Below are 20,406 nucleotides of genomic sequence, written 5' to 3' on the forward strand. Positions count from 1 at the left end.
ACCTGCTACCAGAGGTGACTGGTGCCAGGCCAGGCCCTACACACTAGCAATTAGCTCAGGTTCTGCCCATGGCACACCTGGAGAGGCTAAATGCCTTTTTCTTTTTCTTTCTTTCTTTTTTTTTTTTTGAGATGGAGTCTCGTTCTGTTACCAGGCTGGAGTGCAGTGGCGTGATCTCGGCTCACTGCAACCTCCGCCTCCAAGGTTCCAGCAATTCTCCTGTCTCAGCTTCCTGAGTAGCTGGGACTACAGGCGCCCGCCACCACACCCGGCTAATTTTTGTATTTTTTAGTAGAGATGGGGTTTCACCATATGGACAGGCTGGTCTCAAACTCCTGTCCTCGTGATCTGCCCGCCTTGGCCTCCCAAAGTGCTGGGATTATAGGCGTGAGCCACCACACCCAGCCTGTAAATGCCTTTTTCTTCGTCTTATATTCAGGAAACAGAGTTTTTCCCAGTTCACTCCGTTGCCCACACTTAATGCACTGTCTCTGAATGACAGTGGGTTCAAAGCCTGCTGCTCAGGATAATAACGGCTCAGAGAAGAGAATTTTTTTTTTTTTTTTTTTTTTTTGAGATGGAGTCTCACTCTGTCACCCAGGCTGGAGTGAAGTGGCACGATCTCGGCTCACTGCAAGCTCTGCCTCCCAGGTTCACGCCATCCTCCTGCCCCAGCCTCTCGAGTAGCTGGGACTACAGGTGCCCGCCACCACGCCTGGCTACTTTTTCATATTTTTATTAGAGACAGGGTTTCACCGTGTTAGCCAGGATGGTCTCGATCTCCTGACCTTGTGATCCGCCCGCCTCAGCCTCCCAAAGTGCTGGGATTACAGGCGTGAGCCACTGCACCTGGCTGAAATAATTTTTTTTTTTTAAATGCCCTCTGCCAGGGCTGTCTATAAAAAGCATGATTTGAGAACCACTTGGAGGACTTTCTCCCCACCGCCAATCCACTCAGAAATGTCCTCCCTTTGGCCTGCCATCGATGCTTGAACCTTCACCAATAGCAGTTTATTTCTTCGTGTTACTACGAGATGGCCTCTTCTCACCTCCTGGCTACAGTGAATGTCTCTGGAGTGGTAACACTTTAAGCTCCTAGTACTGCAGCGCCGCTCAGTTTTATCAGAAGCATGCCTCTCAGTGGGTAGCGCTGAAGAGTGGCTAATCATATCCAGGGAGATGCTAAGGTTGGGGACAGAAGGTGTTTAAAAAGCAAATGTTATCGTCTTGACTACTTTACCTTTATCGCTTAAAGAGAAGGAAGAATAAACCAGTGATGTGGCTCACACCTGTAATACTAGCACTTTGGGAGGCTGAGGCAGGTAGATGCCTTGAGCTTAGGAGTTCCAGACCAGCCTGGGCAACACAGTGAAACACTTTCTCTACAAAAATTACAAAAATGAGCCAGGTATGGTGGTGTGCACCTGTAGTCCCAGCTACTCAGGAGGCTAAGGCGGAGGATCACTTGAGCCTGGGAGGCGGAGGCTGCAGCAAGCTGTGATTATGCCACTGCACTCCAGCCTGGGTGACAGAGGAGGCTCCATCTAAAAAAAAAAAAAAAAAAAAAAAATTATAAGCCATTTTGTTTCAATTATGCCTCCTAGCCTCCCTCCACCCTGAATTTTTTGAAACATTGCTTTAATGTTTCAGAATATATCTCTTTAAAATAGGAATTCTGGGCCGGGTGTGGTGGCTTAAGCCTGTAATCCCAGCACTTTGGGAGGCCAAGACGGGCGGATCACGAGGTCAGGAGATCAAGACCATCCTGGCTAACGCGGTGAAACCCCGTCTCTACCAAAAAATACAAAAAACTAGCCGGGCGAGGTGGCAGGAGCCTGTAGTCCCAGCTACTCGGGAGGCTGAGGCAGGAGAATGGCGTGAGCCCAAGAGGTGGAGCTTGCAGTGAGCTGAGATCCAGCCACTGCACCCCAGCCTGGGCGACAGAGCGAGACTCTGTCTCAAAAAAAAAAAAAAAAGAAAAATAAGAATTCTGGATTGGGTATGGTGACTCACTCCTGTAATCCCAGCACTTTGGAAGGCTGAGGCAAGAGGATTGCTTGAGCCAGGGAGTTCAAGACCAGCCTGAGCAACATAGGGAGACGCTGTCTCTACGAAAAAAAAAAAAAAATTACCTGCAGTCCCAGCCATTCAGGAGGCTGAGGTGGGAGGATCACTTAAGCCCAGGAGTTTGGGTCCAGGCTGGACAACATAGCAAGACTCTTGTCTCTTAAAAAAAAAAAAGGAAAGGAAAGGAAAAAGAAGGGTCTGACTAGAACAGAAATTATGCATCTTGTTACACATTTAATGCACAAGAAGAAAAGAGGAGATAGGTTTGAAAACCAATTATGCAGACTAGAAGAGGTAGCAGCAACTTTGGTTACAAGGACACAGGTGACGCTTGCCATCACCACCCCCCCCTCCAGCCTTTCTCCTGTGCCAAGCCTGGCTCCAGAAGAGCTGAGACAAGAGCCATAAAATGGCTTTCATGCAATAATCTCCACTTTTACAGAGGCCCACTTGGCTAGCACCCATTCATTTAAGAGTCCCGAGAAGAAAGAATTACATCAGTCTTGGTTAATGGCCCAAATTAAGCCATCAAAACCCCTAGTAAATCTTCTATTTTGAACATGTTACAATACTTGAAATAAAATTTCCAAAGGAAAATAAAAGCCCTTCCATTTGGGGGTGGGAAGGATCGTTGGTCCCTGGGGTCATATCCCTGAGTCACAGTTTCTCTGCTGAGGCTCAGGACGGGCAGAAACAAATCCCCTTCTTTGGGGAGCCCAGGCCTCCACTTTCTCACCTCAGCTCCTGAATCCTGCCGGAGAAGAAGATAGGGGGTCCTTCTCCCAGCATCCCAGCAGGACAGGAGGCCGGAGACTTCGGGAGACATGGCCTCAGGTCTACATGGAATCGGGAAGAGGCCCGGGGAAGGGCTTCACTGCCCATCCTGCATCTGCTGTCTTTGCTGCATCATACCTACGTGGCTGGTTGCCTTTAAAATCTCCCCAGGGTCACGTCCATGTGCAGGAATGCTAACAGTGCTATGGGATATGGGAGCCCCAGATTTCCTTTCTCACCTTTTCAAAAGGCTGCTCAGAAACCAAAGTTTAAAAAGGCTTAAACTGAAAATAATAGCTGTTCCTAATATACAGTGATCTTTAACAAATCAATGGGAAAAAGATAAATTACACAAAGAAAAACATCCCAAGGATATGAAAATGCAATACAAATGGCTAATGACCGTAAGAAAACATACCTGGTCTCATTAGCCATTAGAGAAATGCTGGTTAAGGCAACAAAAAGATACGATTTTCAAAAGTAAAAAGATTGATAATATTCAGGATCAGAAGGAGTGTGGGGAAAAGGGCCACTTGTGTATTCTACTGACAAGACTATAAAATGGTGGAACATTTTTAGAAGGAAATTTAGCAACATCTAGCAACATTTTAAATGGAACTCCACCTCTAGTGATCTACTTTATGGAAATCGATAAGTATATAAATGTATATATATAGGATGTTCATTGCAACAATGTTCGTAATAGTGAAAGGTTGGAAACAACCAATAGGGAAATGGTGAAATATATTACGGGACATCCATAATACGAAACACCAAGCGCCTTAATGTGTAGTTTTCTATATACCAACACAGAAGGCTATCAAGAAATATGGTGGAGGGGTGGGGGAAACCAGAAAGCATAATCTCATTTTTTTTTTAAATTTTTTTTTTTGAGACAAAGAGTCTCACTCTGTCACTCAGGCTGGAGTGCAGTGGTGCCATCTTGGCTCACTGCAACCTCCACCTCCTGGGTTCAAGCAATTCTCCTGCCTCAGCGTCCCAAGTAGCTGGGATTATAGGCATGTACCACCATGCCTGGCTAATTTTTTTGTATTTTTAGTAGAGACGGGGTTTCGCCATGTTGGCCAGGCGGTCTTGATCTGCCTGCCTCAGCCTCTCAAAGTACTGGGATTACAGGCGTGAGCCACTGTGCCTAGCCTCATTTTAATTAAAACTATGTGAAAATGAAGCTATATAGTTTTAATAAGTTAAATTTATATTTATTTATTTATTCATCCATCTATATGTTCATAGAAAAGGATTTGGCTTGTGATGCCAGTATTTTGGGAGGCTGAGGCAGGCAGATTGCTTGAGCCCAGGGGTTTGTGACCAGCCTGGGCAACATAATGAGACCCTGTCTCTATAAAAAATTAAAACAATTTAGACCTGGCAGGCTCCTGTAGTCCTAGCTACTTTGGGGGCGGGGAAGGTGTGCTGAGGTGGGAGGATTGTTTAAGCCCTGGAGGTACAGGCTGCAGTCAGCCGTGACTGCACCACTGCACTCTAGTCTAGGTGGCAGAGTGAGACCCTGTCTCAAAAAAAAAAAGTAGGCCGGGCACGGTGGCTCACTCTTGTCATCCCAGCACTTGGGGAGGCCAAGGCGGGCAGATCACAAGGTCAGGAGATTGACACCATCCTGGCTAACAAGGTGAAACCCCGTCTCTACTAAAAATACAAAAAAAAAAAAATTAGCCAGGCGTGGTGGCAGGCGCCTGTAGTCCCAGCTACTTGGGAGGCTGAGGCAGGAGAATGGCGTGAACCCGAGTGGTGGAGCTTGCAGTGAGTGGAGATCGTGCCACTGTACTCCAGCCTGGGCGACACAGTGAGACTCCGTCTAAAAAAAAAAAAAAAAAAAGAGTAAAGAAAAGAATCTGTAGAGATAAAACTTCCCTTATCATGCCAAATGTAGCTAACAGTGGTTACCTCAAGAATTGGATCACAGGGAGCAATTTTTATTTTTCACATATGTGTCAAACATATATTTTAAAAACTTTTTATTAAGTTTGGAATACATGTATAAACAATTGAAACAGTGAAAGAATACAGTAGCATAAAAAAAATTGCATTTAGACTTGGGTCCCATCCCCAAGATACCTTATAATATGTATATATATAAAAGTTTCCAAAATCTGAAAAAAATCTGAAATCTGAAACACTTCTGGTCTCAAGCATTTCGGATAAGGGATACCCAACCTGTAATAATAAAAAATAACAACAGCTATCATTTATTAAATATGTGGTACTGTTCAAAGCACTTAGGGATAAAGAAAGATAAATGAACCACATCCACCGCATATAAAAGTTTTCCGTGTGCCGGGTACTTCTCTGAGCTCTTTGCATGTTCTGCCTTTGTTTACACAAGGTTTAAAACATCCCTATGAAGTGGGTATTTTCATTATGTCCAATTTACAGATAAGGCAGTTACAGCATAGAAAGAGGAAGTAACTCATGCAAAGTTACACAGCTAGTGAGTAGCAGAGCCCAGGATCTGAAGCTAGGCAGTAGCTTCAGGCTCTGGCCTGGGACCTCTATGCACAGAAGTTCGCAGCCCTTTCAGACAGAATGCTTTTTTTTTTTTTTTTTGGAACAGAGTCTCGCTCTGTCACCCAGCCTGGAGTGCAGTGGCCGCATCTCAGCTCACTGCAAGCTCCGCCTCCAGGGTTTACGCCATTCTCCTACCTCAGCCTCCCGAGTAGCTGGGACTACAGGCGCTCGCCACCTCGCCCGGCTAGTTTTTTGTATTTTTTGGTAGAGACGGGGTTTCACCAGGTTAGCCAGGATGGTCTCGATCTCCTGACCTCGTGATCCGCCTGTCTCGGCCTCCCAAAGTGCTGGGATTACAGGCTTGAGCCACCGCGCCCGGCCCAGACAGAATGCTTTTGTGTTTTGTTGCTTGGGTGGCTGGCCAGCACATTCAGCCCTTTCTATATTGGGTGGGAGGCAAAAGGCCAGATACTCACCTTTCCAGGCCTCAGGCCTCCTTGCTGCTAGGAGCAAGCATGTGACTTGGTCTTGGACACAGCCAGGTGTGCCCACTGGGGACTCTGACACAAAGAAGTAGGGAATGGGTTCTGGTTGCTGCAGGGAAGGCTGGTGTGCGGGTGGGTCACCATGCTGCAGAAGCTCCCAGGGTCCAGCCGCATGTCGTGGTGCCATGGCAGCACATAGAATTTGAGGGGCAGAGGCAGTGTCCTTTGAGTGGGATCTAGGACAAGAAAGGGCTCTCTGGCTGCAACCACTTTTACCACTGGGGCGTTATGATCGAGCAGATCCAGTGATGCTTGGTGAGTTGGGGTGATCCAAGGGATGAGGCAGGCAAGAGCCAGAAGGAGAGTCCCCAGGGTGACCCCAAAGGATTGAGCCCAGCCCATTTCAGCAAAGAACAGTTCTCTTGAAAAACAGCCTCTTCTGAGCTTCTGGGTCTCAAGAGAAAGCAAACACGAGAGGATGGGACACCAGGTGGCCTTTGACTCAAGCCTCCTTATCTGACCCACCTAGCCCAGGAACAAGGCCAGGAGCTCCTCATCCTCAAGTAGAACTGGGCTTAGCCTGAAAGGAACCCTGAGAGCGAAGCTGCCAACAGCAGAGAGAAGCCGCGGAGTCGCCTGGCTAGCCCTGTCTTGCCAATACCCTCTCCCCTCAGTCCACCCCAAGAGCTTCAGAAGTTATACATGAAGGCTACGGAGAAGAAAAACATTCTAGGCTGGGTTACAGGTGTCTGGCTCTCCACTATATACCATCACCAGCCAGAAGTGGTCTATTATTAAGAGATTAATAACACAACAAGAATTTTAGAACCAGACTCTGTGTGAATCCCACTTCTACCAGTTACTAGCTTTATGAATCTGGGCAAGTAATTTAACCTCGCTGTACCTCAGTTTCCTCATCTCTAAAAGACAGAAAACAAAATATCTACTCCCCTCATAGGGTGTTTTGAAAATTGCATGATGATATACATAAAGCTCTTAGACAAGCACCCAGAACCTAACATACGCTGTGTTATTGTTGTTGCAGCAATACAGCCCTCTGAGAAAGTTCTAGAGATCTGTTGAACAACAATGCGAAGCACCTAACACTACTGAGCTATACATTTAAAAATGGTTAAGATGATAAATTTAATGTTTTGTGTTTTTTTGTTTTGTTTTGGTTTGGTTTTTGAGTTTCGCTCTTGTTGCCCAGGCTGGGGTACAATGGTGTAATCTTGGCTCACTGCAACCTCCGCCTCCCGGGTTCAAGTGATTCTCCTGCGTCAGCCTCCCAAGTAGCTGGGATTACAGGCTCATGCCACCACGCCTGGCTAATTTTTTTGTATTTTTAGTAAAGATGGGGTTTCACCATGTTGGCCAGGTGGCTCTTGGACTCCTGACCTCAGGTGATCCACCCACCTCAGCCTCCCAAAGTGTTGGGATTACAGGCATGAGCCACTGCGCCTGGCTGAAAATGGAAGTTTTTAAACATAGAATTTTCTAATTACGTTTTTCACTTTCAGGCTGGGTGTGGTGGCTCACTCCTGTAATTCCGGTGTTTTGGGATGCCAAGGTCAGTTGAGGTCAGGAGTTTGAGACCAGCCTAGGCAACATAGAGAGACCCCATCTCTTAAAAAAAAAAAAATTAACCAGGCATGGTGGGGCACACCTGTAGTCCTAGCTATTTGGGAGGCTGAGGCAGGGGATTCCTTGAGCTCAGGAGTTTGAGGTTACAGTGAGCTGACAGTGCCACTGCACATCAGCCTGGGTGACAGAGCAAGACCCTGTCTCTGGAAAAAGAAAGGAAAGAAAATGAGTGGTCTTTTTATTAAATTGCAGATAATTAGAAATGCCTCTTTATTTAAAAAAATAATAATAAAGCCGTTTTGAAAGATGGCCTTAGAAGTTACTGTCACTGCATTGGCCACGTTGCCTTGGAGGAGACACAGTCTGAGGGTCTGCCCTGACTCATGAGCAGCACCGATGCTTTGCTGGGTGGACAGACTTGGATAGAACAAAATCAAAAGGCTGGTGAAAGGGGGTGTGGGAAGAAGGCCTGTGAATGGACCTCACAGGAAGAGCCCAGAATGCAAGAGTATTTGTGTCTAGCGTGGCCATTCAACCAGCAGGCCCTCTCCTTGGAGGATCTTGTGACGATGGAGGGTGAGGCGAACCTGTTCTGTGGATGTCATTGTTTTCTCACTAGGTAGTCCGTGAACAAAGAGGTCGTGGTGGCCAGAGCAGAGGCTGCACATGGCCTTGCCAGCATGGACCTCCTCTTTCTGAGTCAGACTCAGGTGGAGCCACTGCTGAAGACACAGAAGCTACCACAACAGTCCACCACCCGGGGAAGGGTTGTTTCCGCTACTCTCTGCCAACAAGGAGGGAGCAGCAATGCATTCTCTTTCGAAGGCAGTTTCATATTTCTAGGTTTGGATTTGCTTTCTCTGGCCCGATACTGCCACCATCACCATCTACAGACATCCTGGGTGTCTCATACACCATCACAGTGCCGCACACTGAGTTACCACTTCTGACAAAGGGTCTCACTGTACAGTGAAAGACGGGTAATGATACCCAGCGTGTGAAGAGCCCTGCAGGTGTTAACCCATCTTCACAGCAAACACAGAGCTAGGCACTATTATCAGCTCCATTCTACAGATAAGGAAACTAAGTCACAGAGAAGTTTCATAAATTGCCTGAAGTCAATTGTAAGTGAGTAGTGAGGCCCGTGTTTGAACCCAGATACTATGGCTCAGAGTCCATGCTGTGAACCCGTGGGAGTCATGGATCTTATCAAGCACCTCGTCCCTCAGAAGCAGCTGACCTTAGGGAAGACTCAGTTATGGCAAAACCTTCTGAGGCTGGAGTGCTGGCCACAGAATGCAGTTTATGTCCTGAACCTGCAACCATTCTGCAGCAGCATTTCTCCCTCAGCCGGAATTCACGGTGGGCCCGGGAGCAGAGAGGTGGAAGCGGAAGTGAGGCCTCTCGCTACTGCACCTGATGACTCATTCACAACATTTTCACGTGCAGTCCCATGACGCCGAGCTCTGCTAGGTGGGGGTTTGATGCCCCACAGAGATTTGCTTCCACAAAAATAAGCATTGAACTGGAACCTGAGACAGCTACCTTGCTCTTCTGGGCTCCTTATGCCACCAAGTGAACAGGCAGACAAGGAGGAGAAGATGTGAGCTGTGGTGATCAATCTTGACATCTTGATGATTTACAGGAAAAACAGTTGCTGTTACACAGCAGGGCCAGGGAGGAGGATGGGTGGAACCCTGAGAAGCCCCCAGGAATATCTTGTACCACCATGTCCAGTGGTTAAGGTTAACAGAAGATGAAAGTATGAGATAACCACCAATACTTCAGGTCCTCTAGGAGCAAAGGTTTAGGTCACTCCATGAGGAAAGAATCCCAACCATCTTCAGTCCTGGCTGTGTTAACATAGTGGTTAAGAGGTTGTGCTCTGGCCGGGTGCGGTGGCTCAAGCCTGTAATCCCAGCACTTTGGGAGGCCGAGGCGGGTGGATCACGAGGTCAGGAGATCGAGACCATCCTGGCTAACATGGTGAAACCCCGTCTCTACTAAAAATACAAAAAACTAGCCGGGCGTGGTGGCGGGCGCCTGTAGTCCCAGCTACTCGGAGGCTGAGGCGGGAGAATGGCGTGAACCCGGGAGGTGGAGCTTGCAGTGAGCCGAGATCGCGCCACCGCACTCCAGCCTGGGCGACAGAGCGAGACTCCGTCTCAAAAAAAAAAAAAAAAAAAAAAAAAAAAAAAAAAAAAAGAGGTTGTGCTCTGGTCCCAGACTGGCTGGGGTTCAAATCTGTGTGCTAACTCTGCTGGCTGTGTGCATTTCCTTACGTTAGTTTGCACATCTATAAAATCGAGATGATAATAATTAATATCTCAAATGGTAATTTTGAGAATTAAATGAGTTAATACTTGTAAAGCACTTAGAACAAGTTCTGGCATGTGATAAACACTCTATAAATGTTACCTATTATTAAGTCAAAGGAATGAGAAGCAAAAGGGAAAAGTCATAAATACCAGCTGCAGCCTCAGGATCAATTGGGAAAATGAGACTAGGACACATAAAACCCTGTACAGAAATGTCTATGCCAGTTTTATTTGTAATAGCCAAAAACTGGAAAGAAAAACCTCAGATACCCTTCAATGTGTGAATGATTAAATGAACTGTTAAGTCCAGGCCATGGTGTATTACTCACCAATAAAAATGAATGAATGATTGATACATGCAGTGACCTGGCTGAATTGTCAGAGAATCATGCTGAGTGAAGAAAGCTAATCAAGAGGTTTCATACTGTGTGATTCCATCTAAAGAACTTTGTTTTTTGAGACAGTCTTCCTTTGTTGTCCAGGCTGGCATGCAGTGGCATGATCATGGCTCACTGCAGCTTCAACCTCCAAGGCTCAAGGGATCTTCCCGCCTCAGCCTTCCAAGTAGCTGGGACCACAGATGAGTGCCACCACACCCAGCTAATGTTTAAAAAAAATTTTTTTGTAGAGATGGTGGCTGGGCATGGTGGCTCACGCCTGTAATCCCAGCACTTTGGGAGGCTGAAGTGGCACATAACATAAGGTCAGGAGTTCGAGACCAGCCTGGCCAACATGGCGAAACCCCATCTCTACTAAAAATACAAAGATTAGCCAGGCGTGGTGACACATGCCTATAATCCCAGCTACTCAGGAGGCTGAGGCAGGAGAATCGCTTGAACCTAGGAGTTGGAGGTTGCACCGAGTGGAGATCACTCCATTGCACTCCAGTCTGAGTGACAGAGTGAGACCGTGTCTCACACAAAAAATTTTTTTTGGTAGAGTTGGGTTTTTGCCATGTTGCCCAAGCTGGTCTCAAACTTCTGGGCTCAAGTGATCCTCCTACTTCAGCCTCCCAAAGTGCTGGGGTTACATACGTCAGCCACCACACCCAGCCTATAGAACAGGGGTCCCTAACCCTCGGGCTGCAGACTACTACTGGCCGTGGCCTGTTAGGAACCAGACTGCATAGCAGGAGGTGAGCCGCAGGCAAGCTTTACAGCCTGAGCTTTGCCTCCTGTCAGATCAACTGCCACATGAGATTCTCATAGGAACGCAAACCGTATTGTGAACTGTGCGTGCAAGGGATCTTTGTTGTGCACTCCTTATGAGAATCTAATGCCTGATGATCTGAGGTGGAACAGTTTCATCCCAAAACCACACCCCACCCCCCGCATCCGTGAAAAAATTGTCTTCCATGAAACCCATCCCTGGTGCCAAAAAGGTTGGGGATGATTGCTATAGAACATTTTTGAAATGATAATATTATAAAGATGAAGAACAGACAGTGGTTGCCAGGAGTTAAGGGAGTGTGGGGTTGGGAAGGAAGTGCATGTGGCTGTAAAAGGGATCCTTGTGATGATGGAAATGTTCTATATCTTGACTGTGTCAATGTCAACATCCTGGTTGTGATAAAGTACTATAGTTTTGCAAGATGTTATCAGTTGAGAGAAACTGTGTAAAGGGCAATCTTTCTGTTATTTCTTACAACTTCATGGGAACCTATAATTATCTCAAAATACAAAGTTTAATTTAAAAAAATGAGAACAGTTATTTATTTATTTATTTATTTTCCTCTCGAGAGGAAGTCTCGCTGTGTCGCCCAGGCTGATCTCAGCCTGGGTGTGATCTAGGCTCACTGCAACCTCCGCCTCAGGGTTCAAGCAATTCTCCTGGCTCAACCTCCCAAGTAGCTTGGATTACAAGTGCCTGCCACCATGCCTGATTAATTTTTTTTGTATTTTTAGTAGACACGGGGTTTCATCACGTTGGCCAGGCTGGTCTCAAACTCTTGAGCTCAGGTGATCTACCCGCCTTGGCTTCCCAAAGTGCTGGGATTACAGGCATGGCCCACCTCACTCAGCCGAGAACAGGAATTTCTACTTATATTTCCTTCCTTACTGTGTTGTGTGTGTTTGTATGTGTGTGTGTTTAATTTGTAGCATTTGCCAGTTTCTGTGGTGTAAATACTAAGTAAGCCTCTGGGAGGTGGAGATTGCAGTGAGCCGTGATCCACCACTGCACTGCAGCATGGCCAACAGAGCCAGACCCTGTCTCAAAAATAAAATAAAATAGTCCAGGCGCAGTGGCTCACGCCTGTAATCCCACCACTTTGGGAGGCCAAGGCATGTGGATCACCTGAGTCAGGAGTTTGAGACCAGCCTGACCAACATAAAGAAACCCCATCTCTACTAAAAAATACAAAATTAGCTGAGCATGGTGGTGCATGCCTGTAATCCCAGATACTTGGGAGGCTGAGGCAGGAGAATTGCTTGCACTTTTGAGGCGAAGGTTGCAATGAGCTGAGATCACGCCACTGCATTCCAGCCTGGGCAACGAGAGCAAAACTGCATCTCAAAAATAAATAAATAAATAAAATAAAACTTAGCCAGGCGTGGTGATGCACGCTTGTGGTCTCAGCTACTCGGTAGGCTGAGGCAGGAGGATCACTTCAGCCCAGGAGGTTGAGGCTGCAGTGAACCATGGATTGCACCACTACACTCCAGCCTGGGTGACAGAGCAAGACCTTGTCTCAAAAACAAAAAAAAAATAGTTCATAATATATCTGTGCTGTGGAATATTGTGAAGCAATTACAAGTTAAGTAGACTATACAGGAAAGGAGGGCCAAGACATTTGAGAGCAAAAAGCAGGCTACCAAACTGTATATAACACGATTCCATTCCAAAAAATAAAACAGTTCTGTTTGCATGTGGATAAAAACAGTCTAGAAAGACACAATAAGATATAAATGAAGGTTACTTGGGAAAATAGTGAAGTTGGGTAATTTTTACTTCGTATATTTATTTATTTGAGAGAATTTTGCTCTTGTTGCCCAGACTGGAGTGCAATGGCGCTATCTCAGCTCACTGCAACCTCTAACTCCCAGGTTCAAGCGGTTCTCCTGCCTCAGCCTACCAAGTAGCTGGGATTACAGGCACCTGCCACCATGGCCAGCTAATTTTTGTATTTTTAGCAGAGACGGGATTTCACCATGTTGGCCAGGCTGGTCTCGAACTCCTGACCTCAGGTGATCTGCCTGCCTTGGCCTCCCAAAGTACTGGAATTACAGGCATGAGCCACCACTCCAAGCTTATTATTATTATTATTATTATTTTGAGACAAAGTCTCGCTGTGTAGCCCAGGCTGGAGTGCAGTGGTACAATCTCGGCTCACTGCAACCAACCTCCACTTTCTGGGTTCAAGCGATTCTCCTGCCTCAGGTTCCCAAGTAGCTGGGACTACAGGCGCCCGCCACCACACCTGGCTAATTTTTTTTTTTTTTGTATTTTTAGTAGAGATGGGGTTTCCCTGTGTTGGCCAGGGTGGTCTTGAACTCCTGACCTCGTGATCTGTCCACTTCAGGCTCCCAAAGTACTGGGATTACAGTCATGAGCTACTGCGCCTGGCTGTACCTATCCTTCTTGGGAAGGCTTTCCAGGTATTTGAAGGGCCTTGGGTGTTGTCATCTAAGCTGTCTCTGCATTAGGCAGCACCCCAAGCCCAGTAATGCTGTGGTCCCTGCAGCCTCATAGAGTACCACCTTGGTGGTCTTGAATAAGAGCCAAAAGAATTCTTTGGATTACCAGGTAGAAATTCCTATTCTCTCCTTGTACTTTCTTCCAAACAAAGTCTCTCTCAAAGTCTCAAAGCCATGTGTAGTGGCATAATGATCTTGCCTGTGAATAGCCACTGCTCTCCAGCTTGGGCAACATAGTGAGAACTCATCTGTCAAAAAAAAAAATTTACAGTAATGCTAAAATCTAAAATCGTATTATAACCTCTCCCAACCCACCATTTCCCTCTCCAGGGACCAAGTTACTCCCTTCCTCTCCTTTCCCCAGGAAAGCCTACTTCCTGCTTTAATTCCATTATAATTGGCAGATTTCATATTTATTTATTTATTTAGAGACTGAGTCTCGCTCTGTCGCCCAGGCTGCAGTGCAGTGGCATGATCTCTGCTCACTGCAAGCTCCGCCTCCCAGGTTCACGCCATTCTCCTGCCTCAGCCTCCCGAGTAGCTGGGACTACAGGCGCCCGCCACTATGCCTGGCTAATTTTTTGTATTTTTAGTAGAGACGGGGTTTCACCGTGTTAGCCAGGATGGTTTCGATCTCCTGACTTTGTGATCTGCCCGCCTTGGCCTCCCAAAGTGCTGGGATTACAGGCGTGAGCCACTGCGCCGGGCCACTTTCGTTTATTTTTTATTGCTGGAAAATGTTTCAGAAGTTCCTTCGTTTTTTCCCAGAGTGTCATTATAAGTAAGACTATACAAAACTCATTTTCAACTGCCACCATGAGCCAATTTTACACACATGCTTGTGCGCACACACACACACACACACATCCTTAGTGTTGTTTTGTGTGTTTAAATTAGCACAAATGGTACCATATCATATATGTCATTCTGTCGTTTATCTGGTTCACTCAACAATGTGTTTGATATATTAGGCTCCTTCCTTTAAGCTACCTTGTAGTACTCTTTTGTAATAATATATTGCATTTTATCTACTCCCCCCCTTGATGAGCATTTAGACTGTTTCTATTTTTTTGCTATTACAAACAATGCTCTAATGAAAATTCTGGAATCTATTTCCTAAAGTGTACATGTGAGTGTCTCTATGTTATAGGTTTATTGGGTAATTTAGCATGTATAGTTTTCAGTTTTATTAGGTGTTACCAAGTTGTTTTCCTTTTCTTTTTTTTTTTTTTTTTTTTTTTTGAGACAGAGTTTCACTCTCGGTGCCCAGGCTGGAGTGCAATGGCACAATCTCGGCTCACTGCAACCTCCGCCTCCCAGGTTCAAGTGGTTCTCCTGCCTCAGCCTCCTAAGTAGCTGGGATTACAGGCACCCACCATCAAGCCCGGCTAATTTTTGTATTTTTAGTAGAGACGAGATTTCATCATGTTGGCCAGGCTGGTTTTGAACTCCTGACCTCAGGTGATCCGCCCGTGTTGGCCTCCCAAAATGCTGAGATTATAGGCATGAGCCAGTGCGCAAGGCCTTAAATATTGCTTCAGACCTCAGTGACCTTTGCCTAGAGGTGTAAAGCTTGACTCTAATCTACCCTGACTAAAGAACAATGACTCTGGAGCATAATCTTGGCCAGAAGCATGTTAGAACTGCCCTTCTAATTGCCAGTCTCTGATTTTGTTCAATTTAGCACAGATTAGTGAGAAATCTGAATATCCATCATCAGACAGGTTCACTGGTCAGAGAAAGGTGTGGAGGTTGAGCACAAAATTTCCTCTCCCTATTCCAGAACTTGAGAGTTACACAGTTCAGTGAACCCTTGAAGGTGGAACATCAGAGGAACAGAGGGCACAGAACTGGATGTGTAAACTGTTGATCTTCCAGGCATTCCTGGTTGTGAGCTTTCCCAGTATGAGAGGTGCTCAGCACGGGGTGGGCCGGGCCTAGTGGTTCAGGGGAATAACATGTGTTCTGAACGTGTGTTTATTCTTTTCAACTTTATTATTTTTATTTATTTATTTTTTATTTTGAGACAGAGTTTCACTCTGTTGCCAGATTGGAGTGCAGTGGCATGATCTCCGCTCACTGCAACCTCCACCTCTCGGGTTCCAGCGATTCTCCTGCCTTAGCCTCCTCAGTTGCTGGGATTACAAGCGCCCACCACCATGCCCAGCTAATTTTTGTATTTTTAATAGAGATGTGTTTGCACCATGTTGGCCAGGATGGTCTCGATCTTTTGACCTCGTGATATGCCCTCCTTGGCCTCCCAAAGTGCTGGGATTAGAGGTGTGAGTCACCACGTCTGGCCTTATTTTTGTTCCTTATTTTTGAGCCAGAGTCTCGCTCTGCCAACCAGGCTGGAATGCAATGGCACCATCATGGCTCACTGCAGCCTCGGCATCCTGAGTGCAGGCCGTCCTCTCACCTCAGTCTCCTGAGTAGCTGCGACTGCAGGCGCACACCACCAGGTCTGGCTAATTTAAAATTTTTTTTGTAGAGATAGGGTCCCATTATGTTGGCCTTGAACTTGAACTGCTGGGATCAAGTGAACTGCCAGCCTTGGCCTCAGAAAGTGCTGGGATTATAGGGGTGATTATATCAGAAAGTGCTGTGCCTGACCTTATTTTAAACAATGTCACCAAAGGGCTGAGGAAGGAATGAGGACTAGATGAACTAAAATTTCAGAGAGGGGAGAATTTTTCTGAGGTGAGTTGAGTATATGTTTAGGATTGAGTTTAACCTAGACACAATGCCTCTCCTTGGGAAGACCACCAAAAGTTTCTGGTGGTCATGCAAAGCAACTTGGAAACTTAGGGGGCCTCTAATTATGGCCAGTTTTACCTATGGAATATTTGCTGAACACTGGGAATGTGCAGGAGCCTGGAGAGTCAGGCTAAAAACTCCTAAAAGGCAGACTGAATCTCCTATGGTCTGTAATTACTGATTTTAAAAAGTAGATCTGCTGAGGCAGGGCAGGGAGAAGAGCCTCAATTACTCAACTGGTCTTCTCCTCCTCAAGATATTTGCCAGATTCTGAGTCTGCATGAAGTAGAAGCCTGGAGAGCTAGCTCAATATCATTCCGTATTTCAGGGCAGAGAGGATGAATACCTGTCCAGTTTTCTTTTTTCTTTTTTTATTTTTATTTTTATTTTTGAGACGGAGTCTCGCTCTGTTACCCAGGTTGGAGTGCAGTGGCCGGATCTCAGCTCCCTGCAAGCTCCGCCCCCCAGGTTTACGCCATTCTCCTGCCTCAGCCTCCCGAGTAGCTGGGACTACAGGCGCCCGCCACCTCGCCCGGCTGGTTTTTTGTATTTTTTAGTAGAGACAGGGTTTCATCGTGTTAGCCAGGATGGTCTCCATCTCCCGACCTCGTGATCCGCCCGTCTCGGCCTCCCAAAGTGCTGGGATTACAGGCTTGAGCCACCGCACCCGGCCCAGTTTTCAATCAAAGGTTGTGAGAGGCCGGGTGCAGTAGCTCACACCTGTAATCCCAGCACTTCAGGAGGCTGAGGTGGATGGATGGCATGAGTTCAGGAGTTCGAAACCAGCCTGGGCAACATAGTAAGACCCCCACCTCTTAAAAAAAAAAAAAAAAGAAAAAGAAAAGAAAAATTAGCCAGGCATGGTGGCACGCACCTGTGGTCCCAGCTACTCGGGAGGCTGAGGTGACAGGATCACCTGAGCCCAGGAGGTAGAGGTTTCAGTGAGCTATGATTGCACCACTGCACTCTAGTGTGGGTAACAGAGCAAAACAACAATAAAAGGTTGTGAGAAGAGGGGTGAACCAGGCTGAAACAGCAACCCAGTCCTGACACAGTCTAATCCCAGATTTAATTGAAGTGATCAAATCCTTACTCTATCTGCCTAATAGAAAAAAGGGAAAACTCTCTCTGGTAGAAGATAATATGATATGACTCCTCTACATTTACTCATAATTTCTGGCAAACAATACAAAATTGTAAAACTTGTAAAGAGAAAAGTAAACGTGACCAAACGTGACCAAAATAATAAAAAGAAAAAAGATAATAGAAGCAGACTAACAGATGATCCAGATATTAGAGTTAGCATTCAAGAATGTAAAATAACTACTATTAACATGTAAGGAAAATAGAGAAAATGATGAATATATAGATGAAAATATGGATCATTTAAACAGAGAAATGGAATCTATAAAAAAGTCAAATGAACGTATTAAAACTGAAAAAAATCTGAAATTAAGAACTCAGTGTACAGGTTTAACAGCAGATTGGGTACAGCAGAACATAGGATTAGTGAACTTGAAGACAGATCAGTAGAAAATACTCAAACTGAAGGACAGAGATTTAAAAAAATAATAAAAAAGAAAAAGAAGGAAAATTGGGGTAAGCTAAATTATCTAGCATACATACAACTGGAGTCTCAAAAGGAGAGAAGAGAGAATATTGGGCAAAAGCAATATTGGAAGAGATAAAAACAGTAGTGCAGCCATGGATAAGCTGGACATATTTTCTTTCTTATCTTCCTTTTATAGCCCCTGAGGCCAGATAATTTTCCAAACTGATGAAAGATATCAACTCACAGAGTCAAGAAGCTCAGCAAACCCAAGCAGGGCAGATACAAACAAAACCATTCGTAAGGATATACTAGTAATACTATTAATCACTGGCCAGGCGTGGTGGCTCACGCTCATAATCCCAGCACTTTGGGAGGCTGAGGCAGGTGGATTACCTGAGGCCAGGAGTTCAAGACAAGCCTGGCCAACATGGTGAAACCCCATCTCTACTAAAAATACAAAAATTAGTCAGTCATGGTGGCATGTGAGCCTGTAATCCCAGCTACCTGGGGAGACTGAGGCAGGAGAATCTCTTTGCAAGTTTGCTTGAACCCGGGAGGCAGAGGTTGCAATGAGCCAAAATCATGTCATTGCACTCCAACCTGGGCAACAGAGCAAAACTTCATCTCAAAACAAACACAAAAAAACAAACAAACAAAAAACTATTAAACATCTTGAAGTCAGAGGGAGAAAAGCCACATTACCTTCAAAGAAACAACAATATGACTAATAGGTAAATTTTCAACAAAAACAATGGAAGTTCGCTGGGTGCAGTGGCTCACACCTGTAGTCCTAGTACTTTGGGAGATTGAGGCAGGCAGATCACCTGAGATCAGGAGTTTGAGACCAGTCTGGCCAATATTATGAAAACACATCTCTACTAAAAATACAAAAATCATCTGGGCGTGGTGGCACATACCTGTAAACCCAGCTATTTGGGAGGCTGAGGCAGGAGAATCACTTGAACTCAGGAGGTACAGGTTGCAGTGCGCTGAGATTTCACCACTGCACTCCAGCCTGGGCAACAGAGTAAGACTTTGTCTCAAAAAACAAAACAAAACAAGAAACCAAAAAACAAACAAACAAAAAACCAGTGACAGCCAGGAGATGATGAAATAACACATTTAAAGTTCCAAAAGAAAGTAACTATCAACCTGTGCCAAAGGATAAATGCTACAAAAATAAAAGCTTAAGAAAAACACTTTTACCAAAACAATCTTGAAGAGGAACAAAGTTATAGGTCTCACATTTCCTGATTTCAAAACCTATGACAAAGCTACATTAATCAAAACAGTGTGGTACTGTCATAAAGATAGACATACTGGCCAGGTACGGTGGTTCACGTCTGTAATCACAGCACTCTGGGAGGCCGAGGTGGGCAGATCATGAGATCAGGAGATCAAGACCATCCTGGCTAACACGGTGAAACTCTGTCTCTACTAAAAAATACAAAAAATTAGCTGGGCGTGGTGGCGGGTGCCTGTAGTGCCAGCTACTTAGGAGGCAGAGGCAGCAGAATAGTGTGAACCCTGGGAGGCAGAGCTTGCAGTGAGCTGAGATCGTGCCACTGCACTCAAGCCTGGGTGACAGAGCGAGACTCAGTCTCAAAAAAAAAAAAAAAAAAAAAAAAAGACAGGCAAAGAATAGAATAGAGAGCCCAGAAATAAACATTCACATACATGATCAAATGAGTTTTGGGCTTTTTTTTTGAGACAGGGTCTCACTCTGTTGCCCAGGCTGGAGTGCAGTGGTGCAATCATAGCTTATTGTGGCCTTGAACTCCTGGGCTCACGCAATTCTCCTGCCTCAGCCTCCCAAGTAGCTGGGACTATAGGCACATGCCACCACACCCGGCTAATTTTTAATGTTTTCGTAGATATAGGATCTCATTATATTGCTCAGGCTGGTCTTGAACTCTTGAGCCCAAGAAATCCTCCTAATCCTCCTACCTTGGCCTCCCAAAGTGCTGGAATTACAGATGTGAGCCACCACACCCAGCCTCAAATGAGTTTTGGCAAGGGTGCCAAGACCATTCAATGGGGAAAGTAGAGTCTTTTCAACAAACAGTAGTGGGAAAACTGGATATACATGTGCAAAAGAATGGAGTTACAGCACTACAAACATTAATTCAAAATGAATCAAAGATTTAAACTAAGAGCTAAAACTGAACTCAGAACAGGGGAAAAGCTTCATGACATTGCATTTGGCAATGATTTCTGGAAATGACACCAAAGTCAGGACAAGAAAAGAAAATAAATAGGACTACATCAAAATTAAAAGCTTTTGTGCATCAAAGGACACTTTGCAAGACAGACTCAGTTCCAGCCTTTATGGAACTTTTAGCTTAGTAAGGCAGACAGTCTTCCAAGTTATGACGAATGCTATAAGAGGTGTTATAGAATTGAATTACAGAGGATATAAAACTTCAAAAATCCTCAGGGTATCCTCAAGGCAGACTCACATACTAGTGCAGCCATGGATACATTGGATATGTTTTCTTTCTCATCTTTCTGTTCTAGTCCCTTGGGACAGACCTTGAGTAGGTCAAGAAAGAATCCTTTAACTGTATTGGAGTTGAAAGTTCAAATCCCATTCTCTTAAGAAGTGGAGTAGTGGGCTGAGCGCGTTGGCTCACGCCTGTGCGCCTGTGATCCCAGCACTTTGGGACCTGAGGTGGGCAGACCACCTGAAGTCAGGAGTTCGAGACCAGCTTGGCCAACATGGTGAAACTCCATCTCTACCAAAAATACAA

The sequence above is a fragment of the Theropithecus gelada genome, chromosome 1 (genome assembly GCF_003255815.1).
Source record: "Theropithecus gelada isolate Dixy chromosome 1, Tgel_1.0, whole genome shotgun sequence".
Taxonomy (NCBI): domain Eukaryota; kingdom Metazoa; phylum Chordata; class Mammalia; order Primates; family Cercopithecidae; genus Theropithecus; species Theropithecus gelada.